At 44.2% G+C, this 14,246-nt stretch overlaps 1 long non-coding RNA gene across 1 annotated transcript; it reads left to right on the forward strand.

Moving 5' to 3' along the window:
• Window positions 1-259: 259 nt before the first annotated feature.
• Window positions 260-13,872, forward strand: LOC123590738. Its single transcript, XR_006708955.1, has 2 exons — window positions 260-586; window positions 13,547-13,872. It is a non-coding gene; the product is annotated as an uncharacterized LOC123590738 (long non-coding RNA).
• The last annotated feature ends 374 nt before the right edge of the window (window positions 13,873-14,246 follow it).

Here is a 14,246-nt window from a genome sequence, read left to right on the forward strand (position 1 = left end):
TATTTTTTTTATTTTTTTTAAACTTTTTTTTTTTTCAACGTTTATTTATTTTTGGGACAGAGAGAGACAGAGCATGAACGGGGGAGGGGCAGAGAGAGAGGGAGACACAGAATCAGAAACAGGCTCCAGGCTCTGAGCCATCAGCCCAGAGCCCGACGCGGGGCTCGAACTCACGGACCGCGAGATCGTGACCTGGCTGAAGTCGGACGCTTAACCGACTGCGCCACCCAGGCGCCCCAATCAAGCATCTTTTTTTTAAGGCCTCATAATCTTCCTACAGGGGATGCTGAATTCCATAACCACTGCCCTATTGTTAGACTGTTTCCATTTCCCCAGTTGTAACAGGCTATGAGATACAGATTTGTACACAAATCTTTTCTTCCGCCATGTCTGCTGGTTACCTTAGGACCCATTCCCAGAAGGGAAATTACTGAGCAAAAGCAAATGAGCATTTTTCAAGCTACAGATTCTGGAACTGCTCTCCAGACACACCGCTTCAGTCTCCCAGGGTCTCCACCAACCCAGCCACCTTTGGCTCTGAGGACGTTCTGCAGTGAAATAACCATTTCTTTGAGCTCTCATAAAGGTGAGTATCTTTTTCCATTTGTTTCCTAGTCGTTTGCTGACGGAGCCCCCCTAACCCAAGATGGGGGTCGTGCAGTCTGCGAAGGGGACATGGTAGCCCCCAACTCTCCCTGACTGCGGGGGAATCAATTCCACTGCTCCCCAACCCTGCAAAAAACCCGGGCTGGCTGTCTGTGGTTTCTCAGGGAGTTGGGAGTGAAGGGGCCAGAGGCCGGGAACGTAGCCAAATGCTCCAGCCCAAGCAATGGCAGTCGTAGTGTCTTAGAACCGATATGCTTCTTTCGCTAGGTCTGTGAAGAGGAAGGGGCCTGGGCTGGAGGGCTGCCTGAGGGAGGAGGTAAGATCTGTTCAGGCCCTGGCAGCCACAGGTTCTCCAGGTGGGAGTCCTGGGCCTCCAGCTAGGCATTTCCAGGCCTCCTGAGGAAAGCAGTAAATAAATTTTGAGCTTCTTTCCCCTTCATTCTCACAGAAAAGTACAGGCAGTTGTATAGGCCACAATTTCCCCCTTCCTCCGTGTCTTTGCACACACAGCTCCTTCTGTCTGGATTGCCTGTTCCCCTCACCCGATTTCCAAACTCCTGCTCATTCTGCCTTAAGACCCATACCACTCTTTCTTCTTCTGTGAGGCTTTCTCTTCTCTCTCTTTTGTGTCTCCACACTACACACATAGATCCCTATTAGCATTTTTGACACCTTATTGTAATTCTGTGTTCATATTTCTGTACCCCTATGCTGTAATGGGGAGCTCTCTGAGGACAGGGGACATGGAGTATACCTTTACAAGGAGCCTACAGATTTTTACACACACCGTGGAGAGAGACAGGATGCAGGGCAAGCTGGCCACTCCTGGTGAATTCTGCCAAGCGGCAGGGTTGATGGTGGTGTCCCAAATCCTTCCCCCCACCCCCCACCGTCGAACAAAGAGCTGCCTATGAACAGGGAGGATGGCACCCTTCCCCCGCACCAGCCCCATTCAGAGGTGAAAGCAGCCTGTGTCCATGCCTTGATAGGGTTTTCCCTTCCTTTGAGAGGAGAACATTCTCAAGGCAGATTTTCAAGCTGAAGTCATCCAGAACAAAAGCTGCTTGCCAGCTGTGGCCCAGCAGCTCAGCACCGCCCCCCCCCCCCCCCCCCCCCCCCCCCCCCCCGGCCCCTGCAGCCCCAGTGCCATTACCGCCTAATGGGAGAGGGGTGTGAAAACTTCCGGCGAAACATCTGGTCGGGGCCACTGTCAGCTGGCGAGACGGAGACCAGCGAGTTCCCCATCTGATTTCCTGAGACTGCTAGAGTGCCAAAGCCAAAGAGAAAGTGAGGAGGAGGAGGAACGGCCTGCCCTGGGGTGAGGCTGTCAGGAAGGCCGAGGCCTGCGGCACAGCCACGCTCACTCTCTCCACTCTTTCTCTCCCCGGCGGCCACCAGTAGACTTCTGCTTGGCCTGTGCTTGTGACCTCAGGCCCGTGAGAATGAGGACTCACTCTCTGCTTAGTATATGGACGATCTGAAGGGCAGACTTCTAGCAACCTGGTGAGCAGAACTGAGTTTGTGTTCGTGTTAACTTAGGTCCCTGTTCTTGTCAGAATTTCCCACCTTCTCTTAACACTGTGTCTCCCACTCCTTCCCCAAGGATCCTCCTGCTGTCCCACTGATATCCGCCTTCCCCGGAGTAGTAGAGCTGGGACACCAAGACTGTATTCCGGATCTTTCTTTTTGTGTCTTTGCATTCTGAAAGGCAGCTGTTCTGACAAAGATTTCTGAGGTACTTTGGAAAGAAATGGTAACACCTCAGTACGTTCGGGGATTTTTTTTTTTTTTTTAACAGTGACTTCTCTCAAAGACCCAAAAATACATACATAAGTACATACGTACATACTTACGTACCGATGTACGTGCATACATGCATGTAACAATTTTTTTAAAAATCCTCAAAGGAATAAGTGGAAATTTCAGATTCTGTGGTAGGCCTTTGGAGGCAGATTTACATTTCAATAATTCCTCAAGTCATTTCCACCTAGACAGGGGAATCCGGGTCTGATTTTCCCTCTTGAGACCCTGGAATACATACCCAGATGAATATGAGTTTGGATTTGTAGAGGGTCCAGGCTGGCTAGTCAACTGTGTGTAAACTCGCTGCCACCCAACAGAGCAGACATTATCTTAATGGCACTGATAGATCAGGAGTGTCACACATCATTAAAATAGCTGATTGATTAGAAGAAAATAATTAGCTTGCCCTGCCTTGCTGGAAAGCCTTTTGACATACCAGGAAGGAGATATGGAAGGGACAGGGGTCACCCATCTTTTGATCATTTGTTTTCCCTCCAAGGTGATGAAAAAGGCCCTGATAACCCGTAGGCAAGGGAAGGAATATAAACAAGTCGTGGTTCTTCTTTGCCATTTACTCCCAGAGAAGCTCTCTACAGACTTTCTGGAGTGTGGTGTGTTTATTTCAGTTACATAGATACACTTCTTTAAATCAAACACTCTGTTAGTGCCTCGGAGTTGTAAATCAGTGGTTCTTTTCAAGCGACTTGATAGAATGTGATATTCTGCTTTCCTTTGACAAGATATAAACACAGAAACCTAAATATTATAATCAAGGCCAGCCATTGGCAGGGCTGTGAAGAAGGACATGTAGATCTTGAGGCTTTTTGGTGCCCTTCTTGCCTTCCATGTGTGTGTCTTCCTTGGAGTTCATAGTCACCCTCTTGTCCACTCGGGAGAGAAGTTGGCAAACTTATTTGTTGCTAAGAGTGATAGGGTTTAAGGCATCTTTATGCTCAGAGAAAGAAATCTATTGGATAATTCAGTTTTACACCGGCTGAGTGCATTTTAGCCAAAGGCACAGAGATTCTTAAGCCAAAGGATGTCTCTGGAGACGTGTTTTGCTGATGGTCCTTCTCACTTGTCCTGGAAATCATGTTCGTGACTCAATGGGTCCCCTGAGACTTCCACATCTTCGGGGGGACAGAGGATAGAGTCAGAGCAAACCCAGATCACGTGGGAGCCTTCAGCTAGTTCGGAGAGGTACCGCCTGCCTCACTCCCCATCCTTACTCTCTCTCCATTGCTGCTCCCAAGAACCATAGAGGAAAATAGTTACTATACTTGTGTTAGAAGATAAAATAGTGGAACACCCTTGGTCTGGAGAACAGAATCTGAGTTTGGGAGTCAGTAGGAATTGGACATTCTGCCCCTTCTCAGGGAGTGACCTTGGGCACATTACTTAATGTCCCCACAGCTACAGAATACTGACTTTACAAAGCCTTACAAAGCCAGGGGCGCCTGGGTGGCTCAGTCAGTTAAACATCCAACTTCGGCTCAGGTCATGATCTCACACGACCTCACACGGTCGTGAGTTCATTTGAGCCCCACATCGGACTCTGTGCTGACAGCTCAGAGCCTGGAGCCTGCTTCAGATTCTGTGTCTTCCTCTCTCTCTGCCCTTCCCCCTCTCATGCTCTGTCTCTGTTTCTCTCTCTCAAAAATAAATAAACATGAAAAAAATTTAAAAAAAAAACGAACAAACCTTCAAAAAAACAAAGCCTTACAAAGCTTGCCTAAGGTAATGTAAGAGAAAATGCTTAGCTCCTAAATATTAGTTTTCTTCCCTTTTACAAAATAAGAACTCTGAATTTCACTTGAATATAATCTACTGCCTCAACTGTTAATCGACTTGTAGAGCCTTTTTTTTTAAGGTGACCTCATTGACCTCCATTTTGAGCTTAAAAATAATATGCGTTCTTTGTAGAAATTTGGGGATCTAAAAGAAAAGAGAAGAGAAAAGAAAAAAAAAAACAAAAAAAAAGATAAAAGAAAAGAAAAATCCCCTATAACTTTTCCTTAGGCAGAATCACTAATTTTTCTATTTTTTTTAAATTCCAGTACTTTTGCAGTGCATATGGGTCCCCCCCCGCCCCCCCTTTTTTAAACAATGTTTGCCATCATACCACACACACACATTCTGTTCAGTGGTTCTCATTCTCCTCCATCATGAGCACTTCCCTGTTCTCAGACACGCATAGTGTGTGTGTGTGTGTGTGTGTGTGTGTGTGTGTGTTATAGTTTCTGCCATCACTAATGGGAGTAAGACAACACTTGTTCTCCTGGGACACATATCAGTTACTGAAGTGACTGCTCTCAGGGCAGACGTAGTAGGCGCTTTTTGATTGCTATTTATAACACCTTCATTTCCAAGGCTGGCTATTGGCAAGATCTTGTGTTCTTCTTTGGATTTTTGTCTTTGGAATGACCAGATGGGAGTAAGGATGTAGGATGTAGGATGGCGGTGAATTTCAGTCTCCTTCTTCCTTCCACTGGCCAGAAGTCCCCTCTGCATTTAATGAAAAAAGGTCATGCCTCAAATGTGTTATCAGGAAAGGTCCTTAAATCCACGGCTGGCCCCAGGGCAGCACAGAATTGCTTCAAAATTGCTTTTAGAGAATAAATGTATGCATGAGGCAAGGGGCCTTCCATTCATGCAGAAATAAGGATTTCAGGGTGGTTATTGCTATTCTCAGCATGATTTTGTGGGTAACTTTTAACTTTCTCTTTTATGTCATTTAACATCTCGGTGCCTCAGTTTCCTTACCTGCAAAATGCAGATAATAGCAGCACTTATCTAGTGGAGAATTAAATGAATGAATACATGTGAAATGCTTTCCACATTGCCTGGCAAAGAGCAAATGCTCAATAAAACCATGGCTATCATCATCATCACTATCATTGCCATTATTATGGGCCTTTCTATATTTTCCCTACTTTCTGCTGTAAGTTCAACTACCCATCCACACAACATTTTTAAAAAGGCATAACATATAGCCATGGGAATATTGCCTCTTAGGCCAACAAAGTGAAACAGAATTGGGAGCATTTGTTGGGTACCAGGAAAGGAGGCTGTGGATATAGATACAGAAGGACAGGAAAGAACCCAAGGGAGGGAGAAGGAAAACTGAGAAAGGAAGGGACAAGTAATGGGTTGGCCCAAATTCAGGGAGGGGGACGGGCCAGGCATGTGTTTTTAAAAATTACTCCATTGGACTTGGGCCCACTACTCTAGCACCTTGAGAAGGGAGCTCACGGAACTTTCTGCTGCTCCCCATCCTCTCCCCAGCCTGGAAAGGTGCAGGGGGCGGGCAGGGGAAAGTGAGAAAGGGGTACGAGTAGGAGTTGGAAGACGAGAAAATTGCAGCTTGGAAAGGTAAATCAGCTTCTGAAAGGCTCTCCTCTAACTTCTGGCAACACTGGGTCTGGAACTCAGCTTTCAGGATATCCAACCTAGACCTCAATACCTCTTGATTCCCACCTGCTATTGTCTCTCTGTACCTGGAGACCTAAACAGCAAAACTGACCCAAGAATTCAGAATCTGCGTTTTGGCCATTATGGTCGCCATATGTTGAGTGTGGAATAAGGATGGCCTATCGAAGGCTCTATCAGTGGTCTGTGCAGGATTGGAAAACATCCATGTGTCACCGCCTGCCCTCCACTGTGCCTCTTCCCCAACTACCAAGCCTTCTTGTGGTGTTTTCTAGACCTGCATGTTCTTGCAGGGAACAGCCAGGGCAGATGCCAAGCCAATTACTTTATCAATTAATGGCTCATTGTATTCACTGTACAAGATGTGAGGGAAAGAATCCCTTGGATATTTTAGATTTATACAAGCTAGTGAGTGCGTGTTATCAAAGTGACTTGATTGAACAAGACTCAGGAATTTTCTCCACTTCTGGGCTAATGGCTTAGTTTCTGGAATTCTAAGTTTTTGCATGTAGGTTGGCCATAGACTCTATGAAAACACTGTTTTTACCATTTTCTTTTCTTTTCTTTTCTTTTCTTTTCTTTTCAGCGTTGATAGTGTATTTTGCTGCTACAATTTTGCAAACAATGGTCAGACTTAAGTATATTTTTTCATATGCAGGAATATCTGTGATTTTTCTGTCACTCATTTTGATGGATTATTGGATCAAATAGAAATGTGTGCCCCGTGAAAGAAACTTTTGCTTGTTTGTGTTTGGGTTTATAAAAGGTTGGCAGTAAACTTTGAAAGTAAACCTGTTGCTGCCTTACCATGTCTTTCTAGGTACCCCATTGAGACTGGGCCAGCACTGCTTTGCTCAAATAATTTAATTTTGATCAAAGGCAATTTATTTTTATTATTTTTTTAAATATGAAATTTACTGTCGAATTGGTTTCCATACAACACCCATGCTCATCCCTCCCTCCCACCCCCCATCAACCCTCAGTTTGTTCTCAGAAAGGCAATTTAATACAAGGAACAGGGAAAAGAGTAGAATTGGCCTCCATTATTTAAGATTATTTAGTGATATTTTCTATTTGAGAAGGTGTGGGTTGCATGTATCTGCTATCTGGCAGCCACTGAAAAAAGCCACAGCAGGAAACAAAGATTGAAACCCAAGGAAGATCATTCAGTAGGATGCAGTCTTACAACATTAGGCTGGTATAGACTCTGAGACACAATTCCTTAAAAGACGCCCTGTGTTTCAAAGAGGAGGGTTGGTGTAAAATACAGGGTGCTCTAACTTATGTTTCTAGAAGTGATATTTTATTCCCATCCCAAAACTTTACAACACCTGGGAAAATAAGTAGGAATGTCACCGTGGTAATGAACTTTAAGCGGATGATGACAATTTTGAGATACGTGCCCAAATAGGATAGCCCTCATTTTCCTCATTTCTCTTAAAGTGGTGGTCTGGACGTATTCATGTCTAAAACTTGTAGCAGAAGGCCTGTTGGAGTCTCCGCCTCTGAAGGAGGTGAGGGTTCCCTTTGTTCCCTCTCTGGAGTTACTGCGGAGCTATACAGATTAAGACCAGCAGATGGCATGCGGCGTCAGGATCCTGGACACTTGGAACCTGGGAAAGCCATCTTTTCTCTCCCATAAAATTCTGAACTTTAGTTAGGAAGAAAAGTGTGCTTATTTCAGCTATTAGCTATTGTGCTTGATAATTTGGCTGTCTTTCTAGGATGTCTAGGTTATCAGTGGTGGAAACAAAACTAAATATAACCCGGACACCATTTTGTTTGCCTTAAACTGGCAAACTGTTTGTCTTAAACTGGAAACGGGCTTGTGCAGAACACTCTTGGGAGCCTCACCGGGTGGCATGGAATGGAATAGCAGGACAGGGAGAGGACAGATTCCTGGAAGAAGAGAATGAGAACTCCATCCCTGTGTGTTGTGAGAGAAGAAGCAAATGATCAATACAACCCACTCCATCCCCCTTCCCCCAGCCCACAGCAAAGATGCCTGAAATTAGAGCGGAGTTTCCTAATATGCCTGCATCAGGAATATAGCTGGAGATAGCCGAAAGTATCACTTCAGGGGTTGAAAATAGATCATTTCCACACTTACCAAGCAAGATTTAACTTCATCTCCTTGTTTTCAGTTTAGCACCTTGGCCTGGACCTCCTCTCGGCCTGGCATCCCTGAGCATGGGACTTCAGCAGAGAACAAATGTCTAGTCTTCTAAGAAGAGAGAGAAGAGGACCGGAAGGGTGGAAATATAAATACCTGGCTTCACAGAGGTGGATGAGGGAACCCAGAGATCTACCTTCTATAGACCTTCAACCAAACTGTGTTTTAGCCTCATGCTTCATCTTCACTCTCTGTGGTACGTAGTGGCTCTGAAGCCTGAATCTTTCTGGGGGTCTTGTGAAAAAATTGTGCATGAAAAAAAAAAACAAAAATTCTCAGCGTGCCTGGATGGCTCAGTCAGTTGGTTAAGCGTCTGACTCTTGATCTCTGCTCAGGTCATGATCTCATGGTTCGTGAGTTTGAGCCCCAAGCCCTGAGTCAGGCTCTATGCCAACAGCACAGGAGCCCGCTTGGGTTTCTCTCTCCCTCTCCCTCTCTGCCCCTCCCCCACTTGTGCTCTCTCTCTCTCTCTCTCTCTCTCTCAAAATAAGTAAATAAACTTTAACAAGAAATTTTCTGTTAACAGATACCTGCCATTCTGTCATACCCCTGCTCTACATTTTTGTAGTTTCTTACACCAGTCTTACTTTCCCAGGTAAGAACTTCCCAGCATCCCTTGCAGCCAAAGAGCAGGCATGTGCCCTAAGATCCACCAATCAAACACCCACATGAAACTCTGACCTGGAAGTCAGCAACATGAGGAAACAGATTGGATTCTGAGCCCTGTGCCTTCATTTTGCAGGTGAAGGTGGTGGTGGCAGCAATATCCCTTCAGCATGAGGTTCTGAGCTGCATTCCTAGGGGTTTAGCCTTGAGCTTCTTCTTCTTCAGATCTCCCGATGCATCTTAAGAAATAACTTCTAATGAATTCTGCTTAAAGCAGCGTGGATTTTATAGTTTGCAATTAAGAGAAAGAGAAAGAAAGAAAGAAAGAAAGAAAGAAAGAAAGAAAGAGAAAGAAAGAAAGAAAGAGAAAGAAAGAGAGAGAAAGAAAGCAGGCAGGCAGGCAAAAGAAAAGGAAAACTAATAAACACATTTGGTCAGGGAAAGTAGGGTAAATCTAAAATGTGGAATTGGGTTTGGGGATGGGAGCCACAGTCGGGTAGAGGTGAGGTATCTTTTGTCATTCACCAAGTGCTAGGGTTAGCCATTACTGCTTTCCTAAAGGAGGTGCCCTCTGACGGTGGCCACAACCTAAGGTGGAGAGAATCCCCAAGATCTGGAGCCTTGAAAGGCTGACAAAGACAACCACTTCTCTATCCCCCCAAAAAGCACTTAGAAACAATGACATCAAGCTAGGAGCCTCAGCTGGAAATGCTGTGTGACTTTATGCCATCAATTAAGAGTTCTCTGTAAGAGGGGCACCTGGATGGCTCAGTCAGTTGAGTGTCTCTTGATTTTTGACTCAGGTCGTGATCCTGGGGTTGTGGCATCATGAGTTGGGCTCCATGTGGAGTATGGAGACTGCTTAAGATTCTCTCTCTCTCTCTCTCTCTCTCTCTCTCTCTCTCCTTCTGCCCTTCCCCCACTCGCACTCTTTCTCTGTCTCTCTAAAATAAAAATTAAAAAAAGAAAAGTTCTCAGCAAAAAACCTTGTTCAGACCCATGGGAAAATTTCAGGTTCAGGGGTGTCTCACCATGAAAAGTTATGATTTCAAATCGTCTCAAAGAAGCAGACATCGAAGAAGGAGTAGGAAGAGACAGATCACTAATGTCACACGTAAAGAGAGGGAATCTTCCTATTTAAAGACGGTCCACACAGGATCTCTGGCTGTGTCTGAAAGCACATGCAGTTGACAGGAAGTGGAAGAGAGGGCAACTAAGATTTTTAGGAAACCCACTGTCAAAGACACCTCAAGCCCAGCTGGCAACCGCCTGTGATTTTATCCTTAAAACTAATCCTAGGCCACTAGTTCTGCACCAGCATGAAGAAGTGTGTGGAAGGTGTGTATTTTCCAAGAAAGCTATGTTCTTTATTACTCACCAAGCATGAATTAACATGGGATAATTAGCAGGGAGTTCATCCCAGAGGGCAGCTTCTAGAATCACCAACCAAGTAAATACCTGAGCTGGAAGTCATCGCTATTCTTATTCAACAGGACTGATTATTTCCTTATTGCTTAATGACTGCCGAGGTTTCCCATTCTTCTATTTTTTAAACTGGAAATTTTACAAATCTTTGGTTGCCCTGGGTTTTTTTTCTCCACTATTTTTTAATGGGTGTGTTGAGAGACAATTTGTCTTGGAACTTTGGGCTTTCAATAGATAATGGTTTGAAAAATTAGTGTTACTAGAAGTCCTTACTATTTAAATAGAAGATTCTTCAGAGGAAGAAAGACTGTAATGGGAAGGAATATGTTCTGGACTCAAAATAGTAGTCAGATATCTTAGCAAGGACTGAGATCTTGAACAGTCTCCAGATACCGGTAAGAATCATTGTATTACCCTCTTTCTCATCTGTTGGATTTTTTTTTTCCCCTTATTTTTACATGTGGTGAATGAACTGGGAGAGGAGAGGAGAAGTGGTCTAGAAAGGATTAAGGTGAGTGTGTAGATAGGATGTCCTTATAATGACTTCTTACTTGATCTCTATCCAAATGGTCCCACCCTTCTTCTCAACCCAAAGTTTATAGTATGGTACCAATGAAAGTAGCTCAAACCCCTTTGCAGGTATGTAGAAGCAGTTTGGAATAGACTGTGGATGGGTGGGGTTACGGAGTGGGAGGAGCTTGTGGCTTTTCCAAATCAGCCCTGATTTAGAGCTACTGATTTAGATGGTAATTCTACCATCATTTCTTATCCACAAGTGCTATCTCATCTTTTTGGTTCCCTTTATTTCTACCCAACCTCATGAGATAGATTAGATAGATAGGTAGATAGATGATAGATAGATAGATAAATAACAGAGGAAACAAAGCCAAGATCCTTGTGGGTGTAGCAGAAGGTTGAAGGAGGTCTTCGTGTCACGGTAACGACAATAACTTAAAGACCTCCCCATTCTCAAGGTTAGGAAGACTCTTGGCCACTTCTACTAACAGATTCTAAGAGCACCACAACCCCTGGCACCACGCCCACTGTTTCTTGGGTCCCTTCCCTCTTCTCTTCCTGCTTGCCTCTCAGGTGTCATAATCTCCACCAAGCCCTACTAGTTGTGCCCAGATTTGAATGCAGAACAATTTGGTTTTCACTCTAGCCTTCCGTCTTCTTCCAGACTCTGGATCTGATTTGTCTTTTGTACTCAATTACCCATGAAGGTATCATAATAGAGACTGTCCGTCCCCAAGAAGAATTCTGACGTAGCTGTTAATGATCCTTTAATCCTTTTACACACAACTGATAAAACTAGTTGCTTTGGGGTTTTCTGTTTGTTTTGTTTTGTGTTCGGCTTTTACTTATTAGAATGGCTATCCTTTTGGTGAAAAGCACTCATATAACAAGTTTCAGAAAACTCAGAAAAGCGCAAACAAGTGAAAAATCTGTAACATCTCAAACTCGGTATCTCTTAAGGAAAGTCCCCATTTCTCCCATGTCTCATTCACGTACTTCAATCTCCCCTCTCCAAACAAAGGATCAGTGGCTTGAGTTTTCAGGGCCGTCCCACTCAATTTTAGAGAAATATAGATCCTATTTGAGATCCAAGGAGGCATTTGTCAGCATTAAGCGCCTCCCTCACCTCCATCCATGCCCACAATATTTGGCAAAACCCCAAACAATATAGTTTGTGGTTTGGGATTGTAGCTGGTTCCTTGTTTCATTCATGTTGGGGAGATTTTCCCTCCTATTTTTGTTCCATTTATTGTTTTCATTGGATTTTTAGGAAGAGGAAGGGCATAAATGTTTTTACTCACTTGCCTTTAACAAGAAGATCTACCTTTTAAAACAATTACATGTCTGCTTTTGATTTTTTACTTCAAGGAAGAGTTAAGGGAAGGATGTATGCGAAATGTAATGAATTTCCAGTTTGTTAGGTGCCTGATAAAGAGGAGCTTTCCTGAACGGGGGTCAGTTCTGTTCTGATGACGGCCTTCCCATGGCACTGGTACCATGGTTAGAATTTTCCCAGGGAGAGATGGCCTTGCTCCCTGGGAGCTGTCACCATAGATGGCCCTCGCTGAGAGTAGACCACAAATTACACCAGCTGCAGACACTTACAAAGCACATGAAGGGAGGGCAGAGGCTGGTGCCCAAAGATGGAGAGGAGTCACAACTCAGCTGTAGGACAGCAGGAGCCGGCGGAGAAAGACAATCTGAGAAAGACCTGCCTCCTCCTGTTCCCTGAGGATCCTTAAATCCCCCCATTACCCCGTCACCAACTTGGGAAGAAGGGAGGAGGGAAGGTCCTTAGAAGGTGGAGAATTAGCTCTGATAGGGAATTTCACCATGGACATGAGCAAATTCAGCCCCCCTCCCCTTTTATTCACCCTGGAAGAGACTGTTCCTTAGCAAGTTTATTCCTGCCGTCTGTAGGAACGAGAGCTTCAGAGCAAGATTAAATCAGTTATAGAAAACAAATAAGCTACTGTTTTTGTACAGCTGATTCGTAAGGTGTAAATCCTGACCCCGAAACATCTGTGATTTTAGCTTCATCTTCCTGCAAGAGGCAGCCTGCTAGAAGGAAAACTGCACAGGGCTGGAGCTGACCTCCATTTACTCCTACCTCTGCTACTAACTAGCTGTGTGATCTTGATTAAACACCTAATTTTCTAGTTCTCAATTTCATCAACTCTAAGAGGTGGGGGTTGGACCAGATCAGTGATATTCAAATGTTTTTATTTCGTTTTTTAGCTGTGCCATTCCGTTAAACAAAATCTTACTTAGATGGACAATATATAAAACAGAGTTGAGTTTCCTCTGGAGTTTCCTCTGGCAGAATGGGGAGGAGGCGTCTGGGACCCCAGGCATGAGGGAGTTCCTTGGGCATCCCCAGAAGTCTCTAAAGTCATTAAAGACCACAATCTCTGTGTTTTTTTTTTTTGTTTTGTTTTGTTTTTTGTTTTTTTTTAATTCTAATCCTCAATGATTCACTCTCTGCCCAAGGCCTGGAGTGGCTGGCAGGAGCATGAAATAATCTGTTCTGTCATCCCTGGGTATCTGAGGAAATTGGTGCTAATTTGTCCTTTTGGGGACAAATCAATTATCTTCATGTTAAAACCAAAAAATTCCCAGAACTCTATGGTGGCTGGGGATTCTGTTGCTTACAACTAAGAAAAAGAGAGAGAGAAACAGAGAGCGTGAGCAGGTACGTTCGAGGTAACAACCCATGAACCATGAGCTAAATATGAACTAGAAATTGTGTTACCACTGTGGGACCAACATGGCAGAGTCACGTCCAGTGAGCTCTGACAACGCCCCAAGAAGCGGGTATGATCCGCATTTCATAGATAAAAATACTGTAGCACGTTAAGTAACTTGCTCAAATATCATACAAAGAATCGCCTTTTCTTTAAAAAAACAAAAACCAAAAAGCATTTACCGTCATACGTAAGGTGCTCACATATACAGTTAACCAAACCCATGGAAATTCTCATCCCACAGAACCTACCATTCAGTGACTCCCAGAGCTTTTTGCACATGAAATGGATAAGGAAAATGTCTGAGACAAACAATCTGAATTTTAAATGCAGATCAAAGTCCTTGCAGCAGCGAAGAAAGCCTGTGGGTATTTCATGGAGGTTTACCAAGAAAGCAGGCATCTTCGCCTCCACTTCATGAACTTGTATTTTAAGAAGCTCAGCCATTCCAGTCCATGCAGAAAAAGACTCTCAAAGGAATATTTACAATGTGGATCTTATATTAAACATTTGGTTTTATATGCTTAAATATTTATAAAAGCATATGTGGAATAAATTTTAGTCCACAAACTGAAGTGTGCAAAACATATCAATTTCTTTATTTCTTTAAATCAACTTTGTTTTCTGACTCTCAGCCTCCATCCTTCCTCTAAAGTGGCAAGAGCATCCATCTCGTCCTTGTTAGGACGCCCTCTCCTACCCAAAGTCACACCAGAAGGTTTACTCGGGAAATGAGGACAATTGAGGAAGGGATGTCCTATCTGTCAAGGCACCACGGACGTCTGCACCATGAGGCCCGCCGTGGTACTCTGGATTTTGGTGGCGCCATTGGGGGTTAGGGGGCTTTGTGGAGGATGCCTCCCTCTCGGCACACCAAGAAGTCACCTCCTCTGCAGCTGCATGGCCACAGGACCCGTGTAGTTTCACACCACCTTGTGCTCAGA

Source organism: Leopardus geoffroyi, chromosome B4 (genome assembly GCF_018350155.1).
Source record: "Leopardus geoffroyi isolate Oge1 chromosome B4, O.geoffroyi_Oge1_pat1.0, whole genome shotgun sequence".
Lineage (NCBI taxonomy): Eukaryota > Metazoa > Chordata > Mammalia > Carnivora > Felidae > Leopardus > Leopardus geoffroyi.